Source organism: Opisthocomus hoazin, chromosome 6, assembly GCF_030867145.1.
Source record: "Opisthocomus hoazin isolate bOpiHoa1 chromosome 6, bOpiHoa1.hap1, whole genome shotgun sequence".
Lineage (NCBI taxonomy): Eukaryota > Metazoa > Chordata > Aves > Opisthocomiformes > Opisthocomidae > Opisthocomus > Opisthocomus hoazin.
The window spans coordinates 2,436,174-2,454,072 of NC_134419.1; the positions used below are offsets into that span (position 1 = coordinate 2,436,174).

The window sequence follows — 17,899 nt, forward strand, 5'->3', positions numbered from 1 at the left end:
AAGGGGCAATGGGCACAAACTGGAGCATGTGAAGTTCCAGCTGAACATGAGGAAGAACTTCTTCCCTCTGAGGGTGACGTGGCCCTGGCCCAGGCTGCCCAGAGGGGCTGTGGAGTCTCCTTCTCTGGAGATATTCAAGACCTGCCTGGACAAGGTCCTGTGCAGCCTGCTCTGGGTGACCCTGCTTGGGCAGGGGGTTGGACTGGGTGACCCACAGAGGTCCCTGCCAACCCCGACCATTCTATGATTCTGTGACTCTGGCTGCAAAGCAGCCCCAGATTTGGTGGGAGCCTTGACCACGCAACGTGCCGACAGCGGAGCTTCCCGGGGCGTGGACAGAGAAGAGACCAGGGAGAAGGATGCTGCCAGCTCTCCATATGTGGGCTTTCAGATCCCTTCCCCCAGTGCTGAGTCACTCAGATCATACATTTTAAACCTCAGCTTCCCAGTTACTATAACAACTTAATGGATTTCTTCTTGATGTTATTAATTACATTGAGTTTAACCTGTTCATAGAGGATCTGGGGGTAAGCACTATATGATAGCTTCTCTTCTCCTTTCAAAAGGCTTTCACATTCCTAACTCGCTCCAGCACTCAGGTGCTCCCCCCACAAATCGCCTTCCACTGAGATAAGGAAATGCTCATATTTCTTCCTTTTAGAACTCTGAATAGAAGGAAATGTTTTTTTCCCGAAGCCAAATGAGATGCCCAAAATAAATCTGCGAAAGATGTACCCTCAGCTGTTTTTCTACAGTAAACATGGTGCACAGAACAGCTTGTAACCTGGCTGAAAGTGGCATTTATAATACACCCCAGAAGAGAAAGACTGAGCACTCGCAAGCAAGACTACTGAAAGCCCAAGCAAAGAAGCAGTCGGAATCTAATTTACTAGGTCTACACTTCACAGCCTCAGGGTAGGAACAGACAGACCTCTGCTGCTGAAAACAGCAGGCAAATGCAAGAAACTTGAGGCAAATCCCACGGTCCAGCAGTGCTGCAGCGTGCAGAATTAGCTCCTTTTGTTTTCACCTGTCTCATCTTCGGAGCCAGAGATCAGAAGTGCCACCTCTACCCAACAGCACAGAAACAGAGGAGCAAAGTGAAGAAATCGCTTCCCTCGGCAGCGCCGTGGGACGGGGAGGACAGGCAAGCTTCCCCAGCCCGGCCGCCCAAGGTGGGCAGGGAAGGAGGACACTCGCCTGCTCCATCCATGCAGGGACTGAGCAGCGCTGACCTGCCACTTCAGCCCTGCACAGCCTTTAACTCATGTAGCAAGGCTCCAAACACCGAAGGCCTCCCCGTTCCGAAGGACAGTGGTACCCTGGCACGCCACGAGATGATTGCCAGCTGTTTTGAGGGCGATAGGCTGGAAAAGACTGAAAATCAGCACGTCACGACCTGCAGAGGGGCTCCTGCAGCATGGGGGTGCCCAGTGTCTATCGCTGTACGTCCGTCCAGGGGCAGGCGTTGGCTGTTGGCTCTTCTCCTTCCTCCAAGGGGAGCCACCACGCTGCGTCCCTCCCGCAGAGAGAGGCTTCTCAGCACCCAGCTGAGTTAACCCAGCCCGGGAGACAGCCTGTGCATCCTTACAAACGACTGCAGGTCTCCGCCATAGAGGTTCAGGCAGGTACTCAGAGCGATAATACATGAAAATTACAATATCACCTTGTACATTTCTTTTTGAAAAAACGCCTGCTGCTTACTTAAAGAAAAACAAGTCCTGCTTAAAAGGGCCAAACCAGAAGTAGGGAGAACTGGGTGCAATGGAGAACAGGAACCTCCTACAGCCTGAACGACTCGGGAATGAAGCATTCCCACTACCTCCTCCATTTAGATCTATCCATTTTAGCTGCAGAGCGCAGAACCGCACTCATCTGCAGCATCATAGCCACACAACGCTCAGGATAATTTTAACCCCACAGACATATGGAGAGCACTCCTTTCACCCTCCTCTGCAGAAAAAGCAACGATAATCTGATCCTACAGACTTCCAATGGGGAAAAAAAAAAATCTTCTCTAGGTATTTTACATCAAAAAAATTCATGGAAACGATAATAATGGTTGCTTATATTTACAGTGTGAATACATGCACCACATTTTAGACACCAAGTATGCAGTGGTAACTACGAGAACGTAGGGGGAACAATTTGATGCTGCTTGCAAATTTTTTTTTGTTTCAAACAAGTAATTTCTATGAATTTAATTACTCTGATTATAAAGTATAATTGTTAGACACCTACAAATACCCTTTTAAAACCTATTATTGTAACCAGACCTTAAAAACAAAAAGAAAGTATATGTCTGTAGTGAAGCAGCTGTGCATGCCACACGACTGCACTTCACAGCATTAATTCAGATGCAGCTTGTTTGCTCCGCAAGACACAATATCAATACTGAAAACAGAAATGGATTTGGTGTCCTGAAAAGAAGAAAGCCTGTTTTGTACAACCACAAAGTAACCGGTACAAACGTAGAAACAGAATGAATGTGCTCTGGATTAAAAGTGCTCTGGCTCAGCAACGGGACCAATTGAACGCAGATGTATTTACCCTGAAGTGCTGGGGATGGGACTGCCGTGGCTCTGGGAAGCAGCAGGTAGACCTTAAGCTGGTTTTATAACTCTCACTTGTGTTGTCCCAAACCGACAGGTAATCTGCAGCCTGGAAAGACCCCCTGCACTGCTCAGTGCACTAGAAGGTGCTGAACAGCAGCTCAGCAGCGTTACAGGTGTGGCAAACCACTGCCTTCAAAGCCAGACAATATACGGATGCCTCCAGGCGGCAATCGCCCACTCGCATCGCCGTATCAACCCACTCCTTTCGCCTGGCTGGGATCCACCTCTTCGAAAGAGCATTGAAAAACAAATTTAAAGCTCTGTGACTGCCCAGCTTATTCGATGCGAGCAAACTTTAAATAGACGAGCCTGCACCCAACACTGCAGCTCTGATACAGAGGTTTCCATCTCAGTTCACCATTTCCTCACTGTACATACACTATATATACTATAACCTTGACATGGTCACACTGGAAAGCAAGTGCTGGTGCCCACCAGCACGCAGGTCTTTGATCCATTAGGTAGTCACAAGATCCACCAAATAAAGTAGCAATTAGACATCTCCGCAGAGTAAAATGGAAAAAGCAATCGCAGTACCTACTCCAGGGATTGCACCATATTGCACTCCAATCATATAGCAAATTATAGGAAGGGAGAAGGGCATTTTTTCTTGGGGGCTGTTTGAAAACGGTTTCTCTGATGCATTCAATCCCAGCATAGCAAAGTAGTTTCCTAAAAGATGAGTGCTGCAGGAGGAACATCACTACTGCTACCCTAAGGTGCAGCAGAAAAGAAGCACGAGCGTTTCTGCTGGGGAAGAGGCATGTGGCAGCATAAACCACTCCACCGAGAGGACTTTGGAAGATGTCTCTTGCTTGTTCCTTGTTTTATAAATAAAACAATAGCGCTCACACAAAAAACACAGCTAGCATCAATTCCTCCTGGTACTAAGGGCAACAAGCAAACTCCACAACAGCAACTCCTCAGGTCAAAGAAGCGAAGCAGTATTTAACCCAGAAAAATCCATCAAAGATTTCTACCGATGTGTACAAAAATCAACAGGGGTTTGCTAAGGGCTACATTACTATTTTTTACCATAAAGCTGCTCTGTTTTCACGAGTCTAAACAAATACCTTATCTTTTGCTCACCAAGTACTTCCTAACTTTTACTACGCATAATTGAATTGAGGAATTCATTTCATTACAACTATGTTACATGACAGGACTCTTGCACCAGAACAGTACTAGTCTTGTACAGACTACTAGTCTTGTACACTTGTACAAAGTATTTTTTATACTGATAGTGATGATTAAGAAACAAGGACGCATGGTAAAAAAATGTATCTTTCTACTTCCTTCTAGCTAGCTACTTGCCTGTGACTTGATAATTTTTCCTTTTTTAAAAAATATGTAAGTTTCCTGTGAATATACCAACAGGCTCCAGAAGAAAAGTAAGCATTAGGTAAACAAGTATTTATTTTTACAGTTCTTATGCCTGACTTCATTTGAACATTGTCTTGTTCTCGCCTTTCTAAGAAAAGGCATTTAAAGTCTTCGATTTATATTTGAATTGATTGATCAGTGACCCACAAGCAGCTTGAAAAAAAAAAATGGCCCTGTGGCTCCTCCAAAAATTACAGAAATGAATAAAAATCAAAGAAAAATGTGAAAAACCACACAGACTAAATCCACCTACTGAACAGGGAAAACACTGGACACATGTCAAGTAACACATCAAACCTTTATCAGTATAGGCAGGGGATTTCAGGATACCAAAGCATTATGCATATGCTGAAACCAAATGAAAAGCTCAGAATGGGAAAAGCAGATCACCAGCTTCGGAGAAGTGCCAGGCTTGTAATCCTCCTGCTCATCCAAGTATTTCTCTTACGTTAATGGTTTTCATCCAAAGGTCTGTAAGTTACACATATACATAATTCATTAGGAAACGGCAGTGAAGAGGGTTATAATAGAAATTTCTGAATGAATTCTACAAAGGAATGCAAAATTGAGACAGAGAAAAGAAATAAAGGGAAAAAAACAACAAGCAACTGAGGCATATCCACTTCTCCCAACCCTGCATACCCGGGAAAAAACAGTGGGGAAGCGTATCCTAAGCGCTATTACAGCAGAATATTAATTGTTATGATAGCAGTAGACCATGTGCCTAGAGCTTCTTGATGCTGTGCATCTCTTGGAGTTGTTTCAAGCAAGAATCTTTCACGCAATCCTCGGTGTCAGCCAGCAAAGGTGCCGCTACACCCGATCCGACCCTCCAAGTCTGTTGCTCTTGCACTGTACCTCACCACTCCAGTTCCTGGAGAAGCTTCTAGGACTTTCCAGGACGACAATGCTGGGCAGGTTTCCTGCTCTCCTCGGAGGATCCCCGAAGATACACCCTAGATACCCTGAGAGTTTTCTCCAGCAGGAAGAGGAGCACTTCTGGCAGAAGCAGCGATCTGAACCCGAGCCCTCCAAAGAGCACTTCACATCCCGCTTCTGAACGCTCTTTGTCTCCTGCCTAAGACTGGTTAGTGTTCTTGTGAACTCAAAACACCACCAGCCATTTTCAGCAGAAAAATGGAGAATCTTGTGCTATTTCCGTGACAATTTTCCAAGCTGATGCCTACAGCGATTGCAAGCGTTATACACGGACGCCTTTTCCTCAAGTGGAATGACCAAAACAGGCAGCAGCGGGTTTAGCCCTCGCACCCCACACGGGCACTGTGAGATCTATGATTAGTATTCCTGAGCACGCTGTGCATCCTGAGAATATGATTTTCTTTGAACAGAATCCCATCAAACAGAGCAGCTTCACCCTGAAGGTTTCCATATGTTTTATACTTATTTTCTTCTCAAGAGCTCTTGTGAGGTTGGATCATTTTCTGTTTCTTATTTGGGCTTGTAGTTTCAGCAATGGTTACCACCGAGGATTAATCATTTCGGATTCCTCTCTTCCTGAAGTTCCTGTTTTCACTATTTATAAGCACTCTTGAAAGTATCCCTGTTGCAAGGAGCTCCGCTCCAGATTTATCTTTCACATTTAACAAGTGCTCTGGCAATTTCAGAACATTTTTTTGGTACTGTTTATTCCAGTGGTACGCAGTCTACTGCTTCCTCGAGCAATTACTGAATTACAAAAGCATGAATGAACCAAAAATCAATTGCAAGAATTTATTTTTCAATCTGAGCATAGTACTGGTCCACACCAACGCTCTGAAGTAATTTTTCCCTTGGTGACCATCTTGCAGGCAGAAAGCATTCAATCCACATCAATCTGCATGACTCACATTAAGCTTTGTTTAGCAACAAGAAGGTTAAAGAAGGTTCTCCCCCATCAAGGGAAATTTCTCCCCCTTTTTCTTGACATTTCATCATTTACGTCCCAAAACGGATTCTTACACGTCACTGCAAAAACACTGCAGCTCCAACAGCACGCAAACCTCTTATATGCTGCAGAGAGTCACTCTACTTGGATTAGTTTCTAGAAGAAATACTGCTTCTTGTATGTGTCAGTGGCACCTGAGTTCACCCAGGACCCCAGGCAAAAACAAAAATGAAAATACCATGGTTATTTATTCTAGCAAAGGAAAGGGTCAACTTCTTGTTTACAAGTTTAGAAACACTCTCATAAAACATCTAAAAGAATACTGAGGAGAAAATCCTAGCATTAAGCTCTCACCCTAGCTATCTTTTGCAGCTTCCCTGAGGTATCTTTGTCTGTAAAAAGCATGTAATGACCCCAGCAGAATATTGTCTCTAGAACACTGCCAACAGGTCAGGTTTCCTTCTGGGTCTAGGAGAGCAGAGATGACTTCTCTTCCAGACAAGACCTACCAAGCCATCCTACGGCATCAGCTCGTTAGCTGCTCCCCGCTCCGCCATGCTCGCCTGGCTCTCTGTAGTCTTCTAGACCATATTGTTTCCTTGAATTTATTTTAGGTGACCTCTCTTTCCACTTATTTACTTGTTGGACAGAGCTTCTGTTTCTTTTTACAACATACACCTTGAATATCCTGAGCAAAATCATTCCTTCACTGCAAACATCACACCAACAATCCTTGTCCTAGTTCGTGCAAGTTGAAAAGTATCTGATAAAAAAACCATATTAGTACCTGCTGCTTGGTTACCCTTTTGGTCAACCTTTTATTACCTGTTATGTACCAACTGTAGTCATTCTCGTTCTGCTGCTGCTCACTAACACTTCATGCTTGGAAGGCTACATTTCACCACAAATAGCTGCTGTTCTCTACAAAATCTGCTGCTTATAAATCAGATCAAAAGTAGGGTATTATCAGCTGTGCTGCAAATAATTAGAGATTAAACGAGTACACATTAACTGTTTAGCAGCTAAGTCAGGTCAGTTTAATGTTCTCAACTGGCAGCTGCTTGCAGATGAAGTGCATTTCAGCAAATGACATTCAAAGCATTTCTTAAAAATGTCATCTAACAGTCTGCATGCTCGTGCTCCCGTTGAAACGTAGCCTAGACCTTCAACACAACGCCAAACCACTGAGGAGGTTTTCCGTCCTCTTTTGGGCATCACTCACATCACTCCAAGAAATAAAGAGAACATCAGTCACCCAAAGTTCTCTGATGCATTGCAAAGGATCCTGGTGACTTCTGCTGCTTTTCTGTTATCAGAAACTCCTTTAACACACAATAAAGTACGTCATATGCTGAAATACCAATATTTTATCAAGTTACCTACAGCCCACAGGAAAACCGAACTGCTGTGAGATTTCTTGGTCAACCAACAGCAAAATCACAGAGGCTTTCAACAACCTGAGAAGTAAAGGTCCTCTGAATTAACTAGTGTTTCAACTATAAAAAGAGACTTAAAAAGACTCAGTCAGCTTAGTGCTTTCATTTTCAGAGAATAGAATGCAGAGAGAGGAGAAAATACCTCTGAAGAGTAGTAATAAGGATTTAAAGTCTTCAAGGATACAAAAATTCGTGAAGCACGCAGCTATTTTTGATCAAGTTCATCTTTTCTATACGTGCCCAGCCAGGGCATTCCTTGGGCTCTAGTCTCCCCAAGACGGCCTCCACAGCCTGGTCTGAAGGAGCCTCTGGTGTAGGACATGGAAGGCGCCGACACACTGTCTGTAATGCTGGATAGTGAACATCCCAGCTGCTCTAGCTAAGCCTGTGGTTTGGGTCTCTGAGAGGAATATCTATGTTCATTCCTAAGGCTAAAGCCCGTGAGGCAAGGGACAAACGGCTTGGTTTACTGGCAAGGAAGGGTCTCTATGGCTACACCAAGGGTTGGATGGAATCCTTCACGGAGTGCAGGCTCCAAAAACCTTAGGGCTGACTCCACTTGCAAGGACAGCAAAGCAGTCTCTATATCGCTGCTGGCAAGGGTGACTGCCTGACAGGAAACCTCTAAGCATAGCGAGTTTTAAGGGAAACGTGGCTCTTCAGGTCAGCAAGGCTGCTCATCTTCAGAGCGCATCAAAAGATATTTGCCGACTTGGCTCCAGCCATCCCAGTCTAAGGACCATAATTCAGCACATTTCTTCAGGTGTTAGCTGCTCCTATTTCCAAATCCAAGCTCAGAAACTCAACCCTAGCCCTGCCTGTGGCTTTAACCACCATCTAGTCAAGACTTCGCCTTCAAGGCATTACCCACTGTTAGTATCAGCCCTTATTGGTGTTACAGAAAGAAACAGTCATCAACCCACAGCTTGCCAATCCCTGACCCTAGTTTTAGTCATACTACTATATGTAGCACTTCCACACGTGGGAAAAACCACCTAAGCTCACGACAGATCTCATCTCTTTTCCAGTGGCTTTTTGTGCTGTGTTGCACTGAACTCTCAGCTACTTCCACCCCACCAGAAACTACTGTAACTTCACATAAGCCAACAGTAACTCCGTATCACTCACCCACGTCATACTGAGCCCAAATGCCAAATCCAATCCAGCCTCACTTCACTGTCCAACAGCCCATCACAAACCATTTGTTTGTGCTAGCACCAACTCTTACCCGTCTCTCAACTCTTTAACGATTTAACAGGAAAGATGTTCAGCCCATAAGGTAGCAAGCTGTACAAATCTACCCCAAATACGATACCCTTTTTCATATACAAAATAAGTCATTCTACACAATACCTTTGGTCTACACCGTGACACACAGAATCACAGGATGGTCGGGGTTGACAGGGCCCTCTGTGGGTCACCCAGCCCAACCCCCTGCCCAAGCAGGGTCACCCAGAGCAGGCTGCACAGCACCGTGTCCAGGCGGGGCTGGAATATCTCCAGAGAAGGAGACTCCACAGCCTCCCTGGGCAGCCTGGGCCAGGGCTCCGTCACCCTCAGAGGGAAGAAGTTCTTCCTCATGTTCAGCTGGAACTTCCCATGCTCCAGTTTGTGCCCGTTGCCCCTTGTCCTGTCGCTGGGCACCACTGGAAAGAGTCTGGCCCCGTCCTCCTGACCCCCACCCTGCAGATATTTAGAGGCATTTCTAAGGTCCCCTCTCAGCCTTGTCTTCTCCAGGCTGAACAACCCCAGCTCCCTCAGCCTTTCCTTGTAGGAGAGATGCTCCTGTCCCCTCATCATCTTCGTAGCCCAACTCCCAATCTGCATTTTCAGCACCACCAAGATTGTCTTTACTTCTCCCAGGCCCTGAACCTGCACAGAGCCCTCTAGACCCTATGTCTCTGTTTGTCATAGCCCAGTTTCATAGCTCCCCCACTAGCAGTAAGCAACCCTGGTCGTCCTCATGGAAACGTATTACCAGTGTCCCACCCACCACTGGTAACGTCCCCCCCGCACTGGGACACCTTCCCTCCCCTCGTCTCTGCCCGCTGGCCACCTCTCTGCAGGTGAAAGAAGGCTGAAGGAGGCAGCCAAATGCCATCACCCGCACAAAGCCCACTGGCAAAACCATACGTAAAACTCATTGCTTGGCTTCTGAAGAGGAGAGAACATTCAGGAGAGACGGATGCAGGGGAGGAAAAAAATCCCAGAAACCACACACACAAAAAACCCACACAGACAGAAGGAAAAGGGAGAAGCAAAGACAACTACAGGGGAATTTTCTAGATCTTCTTCCCCCGATTTATTAATAAACTAAACAAAGTGTATTGTTCAGTGCACAAACATTGGAAAGTGCCAAACTCAGAGTGCCCACGTGCACTTACAGAATTGCACTTCTTAAGGATCTGAATAGCCACAGATCTAATCCCTCGTCATCTACTAATCTATTTTCTCATCACTGACAGTAACGCCAGATGCTTCGACAGAAAGTGCAAGAAATTCCACTGTAGGCAGACGTAGGATAATCTGCTCTCCTAGAAAGTTTCTTCCAAGCCTTATTTCTCAGAGGCTGGCTTAAGCTATGAAGGATAAACATTTACATCTTTTCTGCAGCTCTCCGAAATTGTCTTTTTAGTATTTGCAAAGTTTTTCATGTTTCTGGATACTTCGGTGATTTACAGAAATTACTTTGGATCTAGCCATGTTCTGCGCTTCAAGGACGCTCTGGGAAATAGTCCCTCAGTCTAATTATACATCTAGTGAAAAAAGAAACCTTAACAGTCTTGAATTTTTCAATTTCACTGCATGCCTACTTGTTCTTATCTTGTACGACCAGGAAAAAAGCTTCTTACTTTACTTCCCCTGTACCATTCATCATACTTTCTCTAATATGTTTACCTGAATAAGGGATATACTCTTCAACTATCCGAGATGTAATGGCACATAGGGGTTACAAACACAACCAGTGGCATTTTACACTCACAGAATGGCACTAACAGATAAGAGAAACAGGCCTGGCATGCATGTTTTAGCAAGCAACGTGATACTATAAGTTTGTTCTTTTTTTGTAAAAACAAGTTTTTAAAGCTGAAAACTATTTTCATAATTTAAGAAATTCAGCTAAAATGTTTTACCTAAAACAGCTAAATAACTACATTGCCTGAAAGCGAAACCTTGCAGCAGCAAGAATCTGAAAGTGAAGCTGACAAATTATTTTGATTCTCTAAACTAAGGGAAATACAGGGGGAAAAAAACAACAGAGCATTAGTAATAACATCAGATTAATATCCTTTTGCTTTAGAAGCAATATTTAATGTATGTAGACGCACATTCATCTGCAATAGCCTTCAAGTTTAGGGGAGTTCTTTCACATCGTCATTCGTTCTATGCCTTTCTAATAGTTTTTTTTCCATCTGGTAAGGCTATATTTATCCTACTGCCATAATTACACAATTTCATTTACCAGTGGAACTAGTGTAAAGACTTACATGCTTTCGCTTCTGCGTAATAGGCATTTAATTTTAACAAATACAGGTGTCTCTCCACACCATTTTGTTATTACTTTTCCCAATGCCTAAGAACTAGCCCCATCTATACCGGGATAGCTTGTACCACGTGGATCACTTCAGGGCAGGGCTGTTTGGGTAAAACAGATCATCTCAACCGGCCCAACCCGTCAGCGCTTAAAATTGCCATTCTAAGAAGGATTTTACAAATCTCCCCATGGCTATCCATTTCATCTACGGAAATTCAAGATAGTTGATTGTGATGACTGTTTAAACAGGACTACTGCTCACAGCGACGACTAGCCAGCTAACCTGTTATAAGCTTCCTGACAGGTAAATTGGACTCTCGAGTAAGGATCTCAATGCTGAATAAGGAGAGGCCTCCAGGTGAGGTGGAAAGAGTTGGGAAGCAAGGACAGGGGTGGTTGGGGCACAACAGGAAGGTCTGGGACACAAAGCTGCCGGCGCAGGGCACACACAGGGGCTGGTGAGCGCCTGGGAAAGCAAGAGGAAAAGACGACAGACGAAAGAGCACAACTGTCTGTAGCACTTTCACGGTACTTCATGGCAGCAAGAGGGGAAGCAGCAGAAGGATCTAACGATTACGTTCAACATGGGCAGACCAACAGGTACAGAAAATGGGTTGGACAGCGAGGTTTTCATCTAATATACAAAGGCATGTACTGGTACAAAAGTAACTGCAAAGAAGGAAGCTGCAGTAACAGAAAGCACAAAGATCAATGAAGAGTTTTTGCAGCCTAGCAAGGAAGAGGAGAGGCTGTATTTACAGCAGGTAGCACCCTATTTACTACCAGAAAATGAGAAAAGGGTTCTACCTACAAATAACAAAATAGCATGGGATCAGGATTTGGCATACTGCTTATCTCCATGACACAGACTAGACTTTGCTTGAATTCCTGCACCTGGATGCAGATTCAACCTGAATCTGTTTTTGGAAGGAGCAGCCAACAAGGCTGAATGTTGTCTTTTACTTCAGGTTCACGTTTAAGCATCCCTTTAAAAATGGTTTGCTGGAATCTAAGATATCCAGAGATGAGAATAAAGTAAGACACAGGTGTACCTGGAGTACCTGGGCAGGCACGTGGAAACATATTAAAATAGGTTAGATGACAAGAGAGACAGATAATTACAAGCAATAATCAGCTACATGCAGCCAGCACACTTAATAGTGTACTAGAAAAGCACTTTTTGCACTAAAGAGCTTTAGATTCTAGGCGATTTATAAATCAGAGCTTTGTTTACAATCTGGCCACCATCTCTGGAGCCGACAGCGAGGGATGCCGCAAACGAGCATCTCTCTCAAAGTGGTATAAAAAGTTCTCTGTGTCCCTGGATTTAAAACACGCAAATGCAATTACTCAGCTTGTGCCCTGCCGCTTCCTCTGAATTTCAAAGCAAAAGAATGAAAAGCGTTGCACGAATTCTGCTGCTAAGATAACTTGCAAATCTACCAGGAATTCTCTCTTCAGTGTAGGTGACCTCTCGGGATATCTCCTATTGTGGCAGACGCTGAGCACCACACAAAACAACTCCTCCGTGGCTACGTTCCACCTCGAGAGACCCAGAGTAAACAGCTCGCTGCCTACCAGAGCAGATCCACCACTCCTCACCCCAGGAGGTGGAAGGAGCATCCCTCTCTGCTCTCCCGCTCGGCGGGCTTGCACACAGCCGGTGTCTCGGAGACGATGCGGAGCTATGCAGAGGAAACGCTCAACTTCCAGATCCCCCCCCTAAACTCCCAACTCCCACCAGGCACCGGACTGGGAAAAGGAGAATCAGAAAACAAACCCCCAAACTGACTCAAACCACACGTTAGCGAGCACAACGCACAGCTGCAAAGCCCAGGAGAGAAAGCTCCCCGGAGAAATGAAGGCTAGGAGGGCTGGTGGGACCAGAGGTTGGCAGGGCCCGGGGCTGCAGGTGGCTCTGGGGGTAGGAGACCCCCGGAGAAATGAAGGTTGGGAGGGCTGGTGGGACCAGAGGTTGGCAGGGCCTGGGGCTGCAGGTGGCTCTGGGGGTAGGAGAGAAGCTCCCTGGAGAAATGAAGGCTGGAGGGCTGGTGGGACCAGAGGTTGGCCGGGCCCGGGGCTGCAGGTGGCTCTGGGGGTAGGAGAGAAGCTCCCTGGAGAAATGAAGGCTGGAGGGCTGGTGGGACCAGAGGTTGGCAGGGCCCGGGGCTGCAGGTGGCTCTGGGGACACGGCCTGGCCAGCCCGGCCCGTTCCAGCAGCGCAGGCACAGCGCGGTGCGGTGTCCTGTGCGGGGACGCGGCCGAACACCGCTTCCAACGGAGCGCGACGCTGCAGCGAGGCAAAGGTCCAAACCGAAACGAGCCATCCCAGCAGAAATTCGGAAAAAAAACCCACAAGAAAACAATTTTTAAAAACCCACAATTACAGAACACCTTCCCTTTTTGGAAAGCCGCCACCACCAGCCCTTCATTTTCCCTTCAAATTATCGGTCTTAACGCCATGTGATTCCATACGACGAAACTTACCGGAGCCACCGAAACGACCCGCCAGTGACGAAGACGTTTTCCCCGCTCCGCGCCCCGCACCCCGCCTCACCCCGGGGTCCCACCCCGCCTCACCCCGACCCCCCTCCCCGCCGGGACCCCCGGGCAAGGCGGCTGCGGGCCTCCCCGGGGCACCTCCCCCCTCGCCGGGGGCTGACGGAGAGCCCGAGGAGCCGGGCGGGAGCCCAGCGCTGCGGGCAGGGAGCCGCGGAGCGCTTACCTTCCCCGGCAGCCCCGGCGGCCGCGCTCCTCTCCCCGCGGCGGCGCAGGCTCCCCCGTCAGCCCCGCTCCTCAGCGCTCCATGGCTCCGCCGCTCTCCCCAGCAACGGCAGCGGCCCGGCGGCTCTCGGCTCGGCTGAGAGCCCGCTCCGCTCCCTTCCCCGCGCTGCCGGGAGGGAGCGGCGCCGTCCGCTGCGGGCGCGGGGCCGGGCTCTCCTCAGCGCCGCGCTTCCCGCCCTCCCGCCGGGCGGGGCGGCCGTGAGGCGGGCGGGGCCGCCGCGGGGGGGGCGGGGCTGCCGTGAGGGGAGTCCAGGCCCGGCGCGGCCGGAGCCGCGAGGGTCCCTTCTCCCCCCCGCCTCAGGCTCCCCTCAGCCACGCGTGAGGCGCGCCGAGACCCGCCGAGCGCTGAGAGGAGCTCTGCCGCGAAGCACCCGGGAACGAAGCGAAAAGGCGCTTGAGGCGGCGGCTGATGGCGCGCTGAGGGCTCCCCTCGGGAACCGTCGCCCTCCGAGGCGCAGAGCTGGGGACACCCGAGCCCTGAGTACGCCTGCACCGCGCCCAACGCCCCTGGGCCGGGCACCGCGCACCCGGAGGGCACGGATAGCTCGGTTCAGATGGTCTCCTTACGGTAGGGACTTGCATCTGATCCTGGCCGTGGTGCAGAGCTTTCGTCAGACCCCGCCTGGAGTCCTGCGTCCAGCTCTGGAGCCCCCAGCGTAAGAAGGACAGGGATGTGTTGGAGCGGGGCCAGAGGAGGCCACGGAGATGATCCGAGGGCTGGAGCACCTCTGCTACGAGGACAGGCTGAGGGAGCTGGGGCTGGTCAGCCTGGAGAAGAGAAGGCTCCGGGGGACCTTAGAGCAACTGCCAGCGCCTGGAGGGGCTACAGGAAGGATGGAGAGGGGCTTTTCACAAGGGTGTGCAGGGATAGGATAAGGGGGAACGGCTCCAAGGGCAGAGTTAGATGAGATATGACGAAGAAACTCTTCCCCATGAGGGTGGTGAGGCCCTGGCCCAGGCTGCCCAGAGAAGCTGTGGCTGCCCCCTCCCTGGCAGTGCTCAAGGCCATGTTGGATGGAGCTCTGAGCACCCTGGGCTGGTGGGAGATGTCCCTGCTCATGGCAGGGGGGTTGGAACCAGATGAGCTTTAAGGTCCCTTCCAACCCAAACCATTCGACAATTCTGTGATTCTACGATCTTTGGGTGTTGGATGGCTTTGTCAAAGGCTGAGTTTCCATTGCGAAGCGGTAAGTTCGTATTTTAAAGGGGGAAGTTTCTTGCCGCCGCAGTTGAGGAACAGCATTTAAAAGAACGCACTCCAGCTCCCCAAACCTCAGAGTCCAGAACACAAAAATAAAATGTATTCCTTACAAAACCCTTTAAATCAAGAGTTAAACTTGCTATTTGTGGATGACACACACAGACCCTTGATTTTTTCCAGGGATAAATGACTCCAGCCTCCGAAAACTGAACAGAAGGCTGCTGTGTTGTAATTCTTGCTCAAGGGCCGGCCCGCAGCGTAGTATCCCTCGGATCTGCAGTACAGACCCAACCAGAGCTCGATAAACCAGCCTTTATGCAGTGACAAGAACAGTATTGAATGGAAGTTTTGTATCACATAATCATAAAGAAAAAAGATTTTCTGTGTAGCTATTCAGTTATGTTGTGATAAAATGAAGAGTTAATAACGGCTTGATAGATTTACGTGAAATATATGGAAGTTGCTTTTTAGCATACACAAAGTACATAACTAATTATTAACAAAAGTTCCGTTTTTCACTCCTCTCTCCCCCCCAAACAAGGGCAAATTTATTTCCATACATATAATGCAAAAAAGTGTAAGACTGCCGATAGTTCTCATTCAAATGATGATTTCAGGTGTGTACTGTATTTCCTTGATCGCTTTGCATTGCAAACAAGGTACGGAAGAAGGGCAACCTCCACGAATACATAATTCTGCAGTGCCAGAATTTTTAAAGCAACTGAAAAACATTTCTCTAGAATGCTTTGTACTGTTATAACTTATCACCTCATCCTTTCCTTGGCCAATAAAACAGCACTCCCAACGTTTACTAGCCTATCAAGTCTGAAGTCCCAAAAAAGAAAGACTTTCACCACTATCCTGAAAAACAACTCCTGATGTCATGGCTGCATGTGGAACTAAGGGTGCTTATGCTTGGTCACAGGAGCTGAACTTTGTTGTCTCACACAAAAGCAAGACACCAGAGGCTGGGGCAGTAGGGATTCAGCTGAGTTTGGGCAGAACCAGGAACTGTCGCCTCCCAGAGCAGCCAGCTAGGCTCTTGCCTCTGCGAGCACTCCGGTTCCTGCAGAGAAAGGCCACTTACCAAGCAGCTCTCCAGGGACAATTCACCCCAGTGCAAGCAGCAGTGGCCAAAGCAGCCTGGGTGGCACGAGCCCTGCTCGAGACGGAGCGGTGAGCTTCTGCAAGCCCTGGGCCGGATGGCACTGCAGGTCTGAAAGCGCTGGGACGGCTTACAGTCCGTACACTGCCTCGTGGGTGGACACAGTGATCTGCAGCAACACGCAGGCTTTCCCTGCCCCAAGCCTCACCCTTAGGTAAGGAACACCTTCATTTTTGTCATGTGAAGGATGTGCTTTTGGAAAGAGTAAGGCACACAGGTCCCAATTGCTTCCAAAAGAGACCAGCTAGACCAGCATCAGATCTAGTCCGGCCTTCATAGGCCATTACATCTCACCAGTTTTCTCCTGCTCAGTATTGTGTGTTTGACTAAAACATCTCCCAGAGTCACCCAGCCTGGGTCAGGAGATAGGACAGAGAAGCCACGACTTAACAGCCTGTTCCTCTGGTTGCTCACTGACAGCAATAAAATACAAACTTAAGGCTCTGATTTGAACTTGTCCGACTTCAGCTTTCAAACTGTGGTTCTTATGCCCTTCCCTGCTAAACCAAAACTTACAGTATGTTACATGCTAATCAAGTCACTGCTTAATCCACTTTTTGATAAGCCAAGTAGATCAAACTCTTCAAATTCTTTATACGTGGCATTTTCTTCACTCTTCAAACATTTTTACAATTTTTTTTCTAGGCCTCAAAACATGCCAATAACTTTTTAAAAATTTGGGCTGCAAAACCATTTGTAGCATTTCAGTAGCATGCAGGAGCAGCGAGTAAGGTGGTGATGCCCCACCCTGGGGAAGAGCAGCTGGAGAGCTACCTGGCAGAAAAGGACCTGGGGGTGCTGGTCAACAGCTAGCTGACCAGGAGCCAGCAGTGTGCCCAGGTGGCCAAGAAGGCCAGCGGCATCCTGGCTTGGATCAGGAATGGTGTGGCCAGCAGGAGTAGGGAGGTGATGGTGCCCCTGTACTCAGCACTGGTGAGGCCACACCTCGAGTTCTGTGTTCAGCTTTGGGCCCCTCACTCCAAGCAGGACATTGAGGGGCTGGAGCGTGTCCAGAGAAGGGCAGCGAGGCTGGGGAAGGGTCTGGAGAACAAGTCTGATGAGGAGCAGCTGAGGAAGCTGGGGCTGCTCAGTCTGGAGAAGAGGAGGCTGAGGGGGGGAACCTTATTGCTCTCTGCATCTACCTGGAAGGAGGGTGTAGTGAGGCTGGTGTTGGCCTCTTCTCCCAAGTAAATAGCGATAGGATGAGAGGCAATGGCCTCAAGTTGCATCAGGGAAGGTTTAGATTGGATATTGGGAAAAGTTTCTTTACTGAAAGAGTGGCTGGGCATTGGACCAGGCTGCCCAAGGTAGTGGTGGAGTCCCCATCCCTGGAGGGGTTCAAAAAAATGTGTGGATATGGCACCTGGGGACATGGTTTAGCAGGCATGGGGGTGTTGGGTTGGTGGTTGGACTTGATCTTAGAGGTCTTTTCCAACCTTGATGATTGTGTCATTCTCCCCTTCCCACCCCCCCCACCCCACCATGTGCTGCCTTGGTCAGTCAGTCACGTGTAAGGAAGCCGATCGAGAGTCTGATGTGCAAGGGTGTTAAGCTTTGTGAAACTCTACAGTGAGGTCAGGTTCAGCAGCCCTTCCCTAGGTTTTAGATTTCATCTCTGTGGTTTAGGTTCAGGCAAATCCTTGGCTGTTGGGTACGGAGTATTTAGGAGCGTTGTAAGCACTGAACATACATAAGTTACAGCAGGACACAAAATTCTCAGATGGCTAGAAGCAGCCCTAATCTTCTAGGCTACAAGGCCAAGAAAATTAAAATCTTGCTCTTAGTCCACCACAGCCTCCAGGCAGCACATAGTATCTTGTAACTCCCTGGCAACAAGAAATACCAGTAATCCTGATTCAGCCAGCGATTCACAAACACTGACAAAGTTCCACAGA

At 48.1% G+C, this 17,899-nt stretch overlaps 1 protein-coding gene across 1 annotated transcript in view; it reads right to left on the reverse strand.

Annotated features, from left to right (window-relative positions):
- Window positions 1–13,773, reverse strand: part of PDE4B (phosphodiesterase 4B) — a 231,573-nt gene extending 217,800 nt beyond the window's left edge. Inside the window, exon 1 of the mRNA XM_075424282.1 lies at window positions 13,580–13,773. The gene's annotated coding sequence lies outside the window, so the exon portion shown is untranslated. The remainder of the gene's footprint in view (window positions 1–13,579) is intronic.
- Window positions 13,774–17,899: the final 4,126 nt, after the last annotated feature.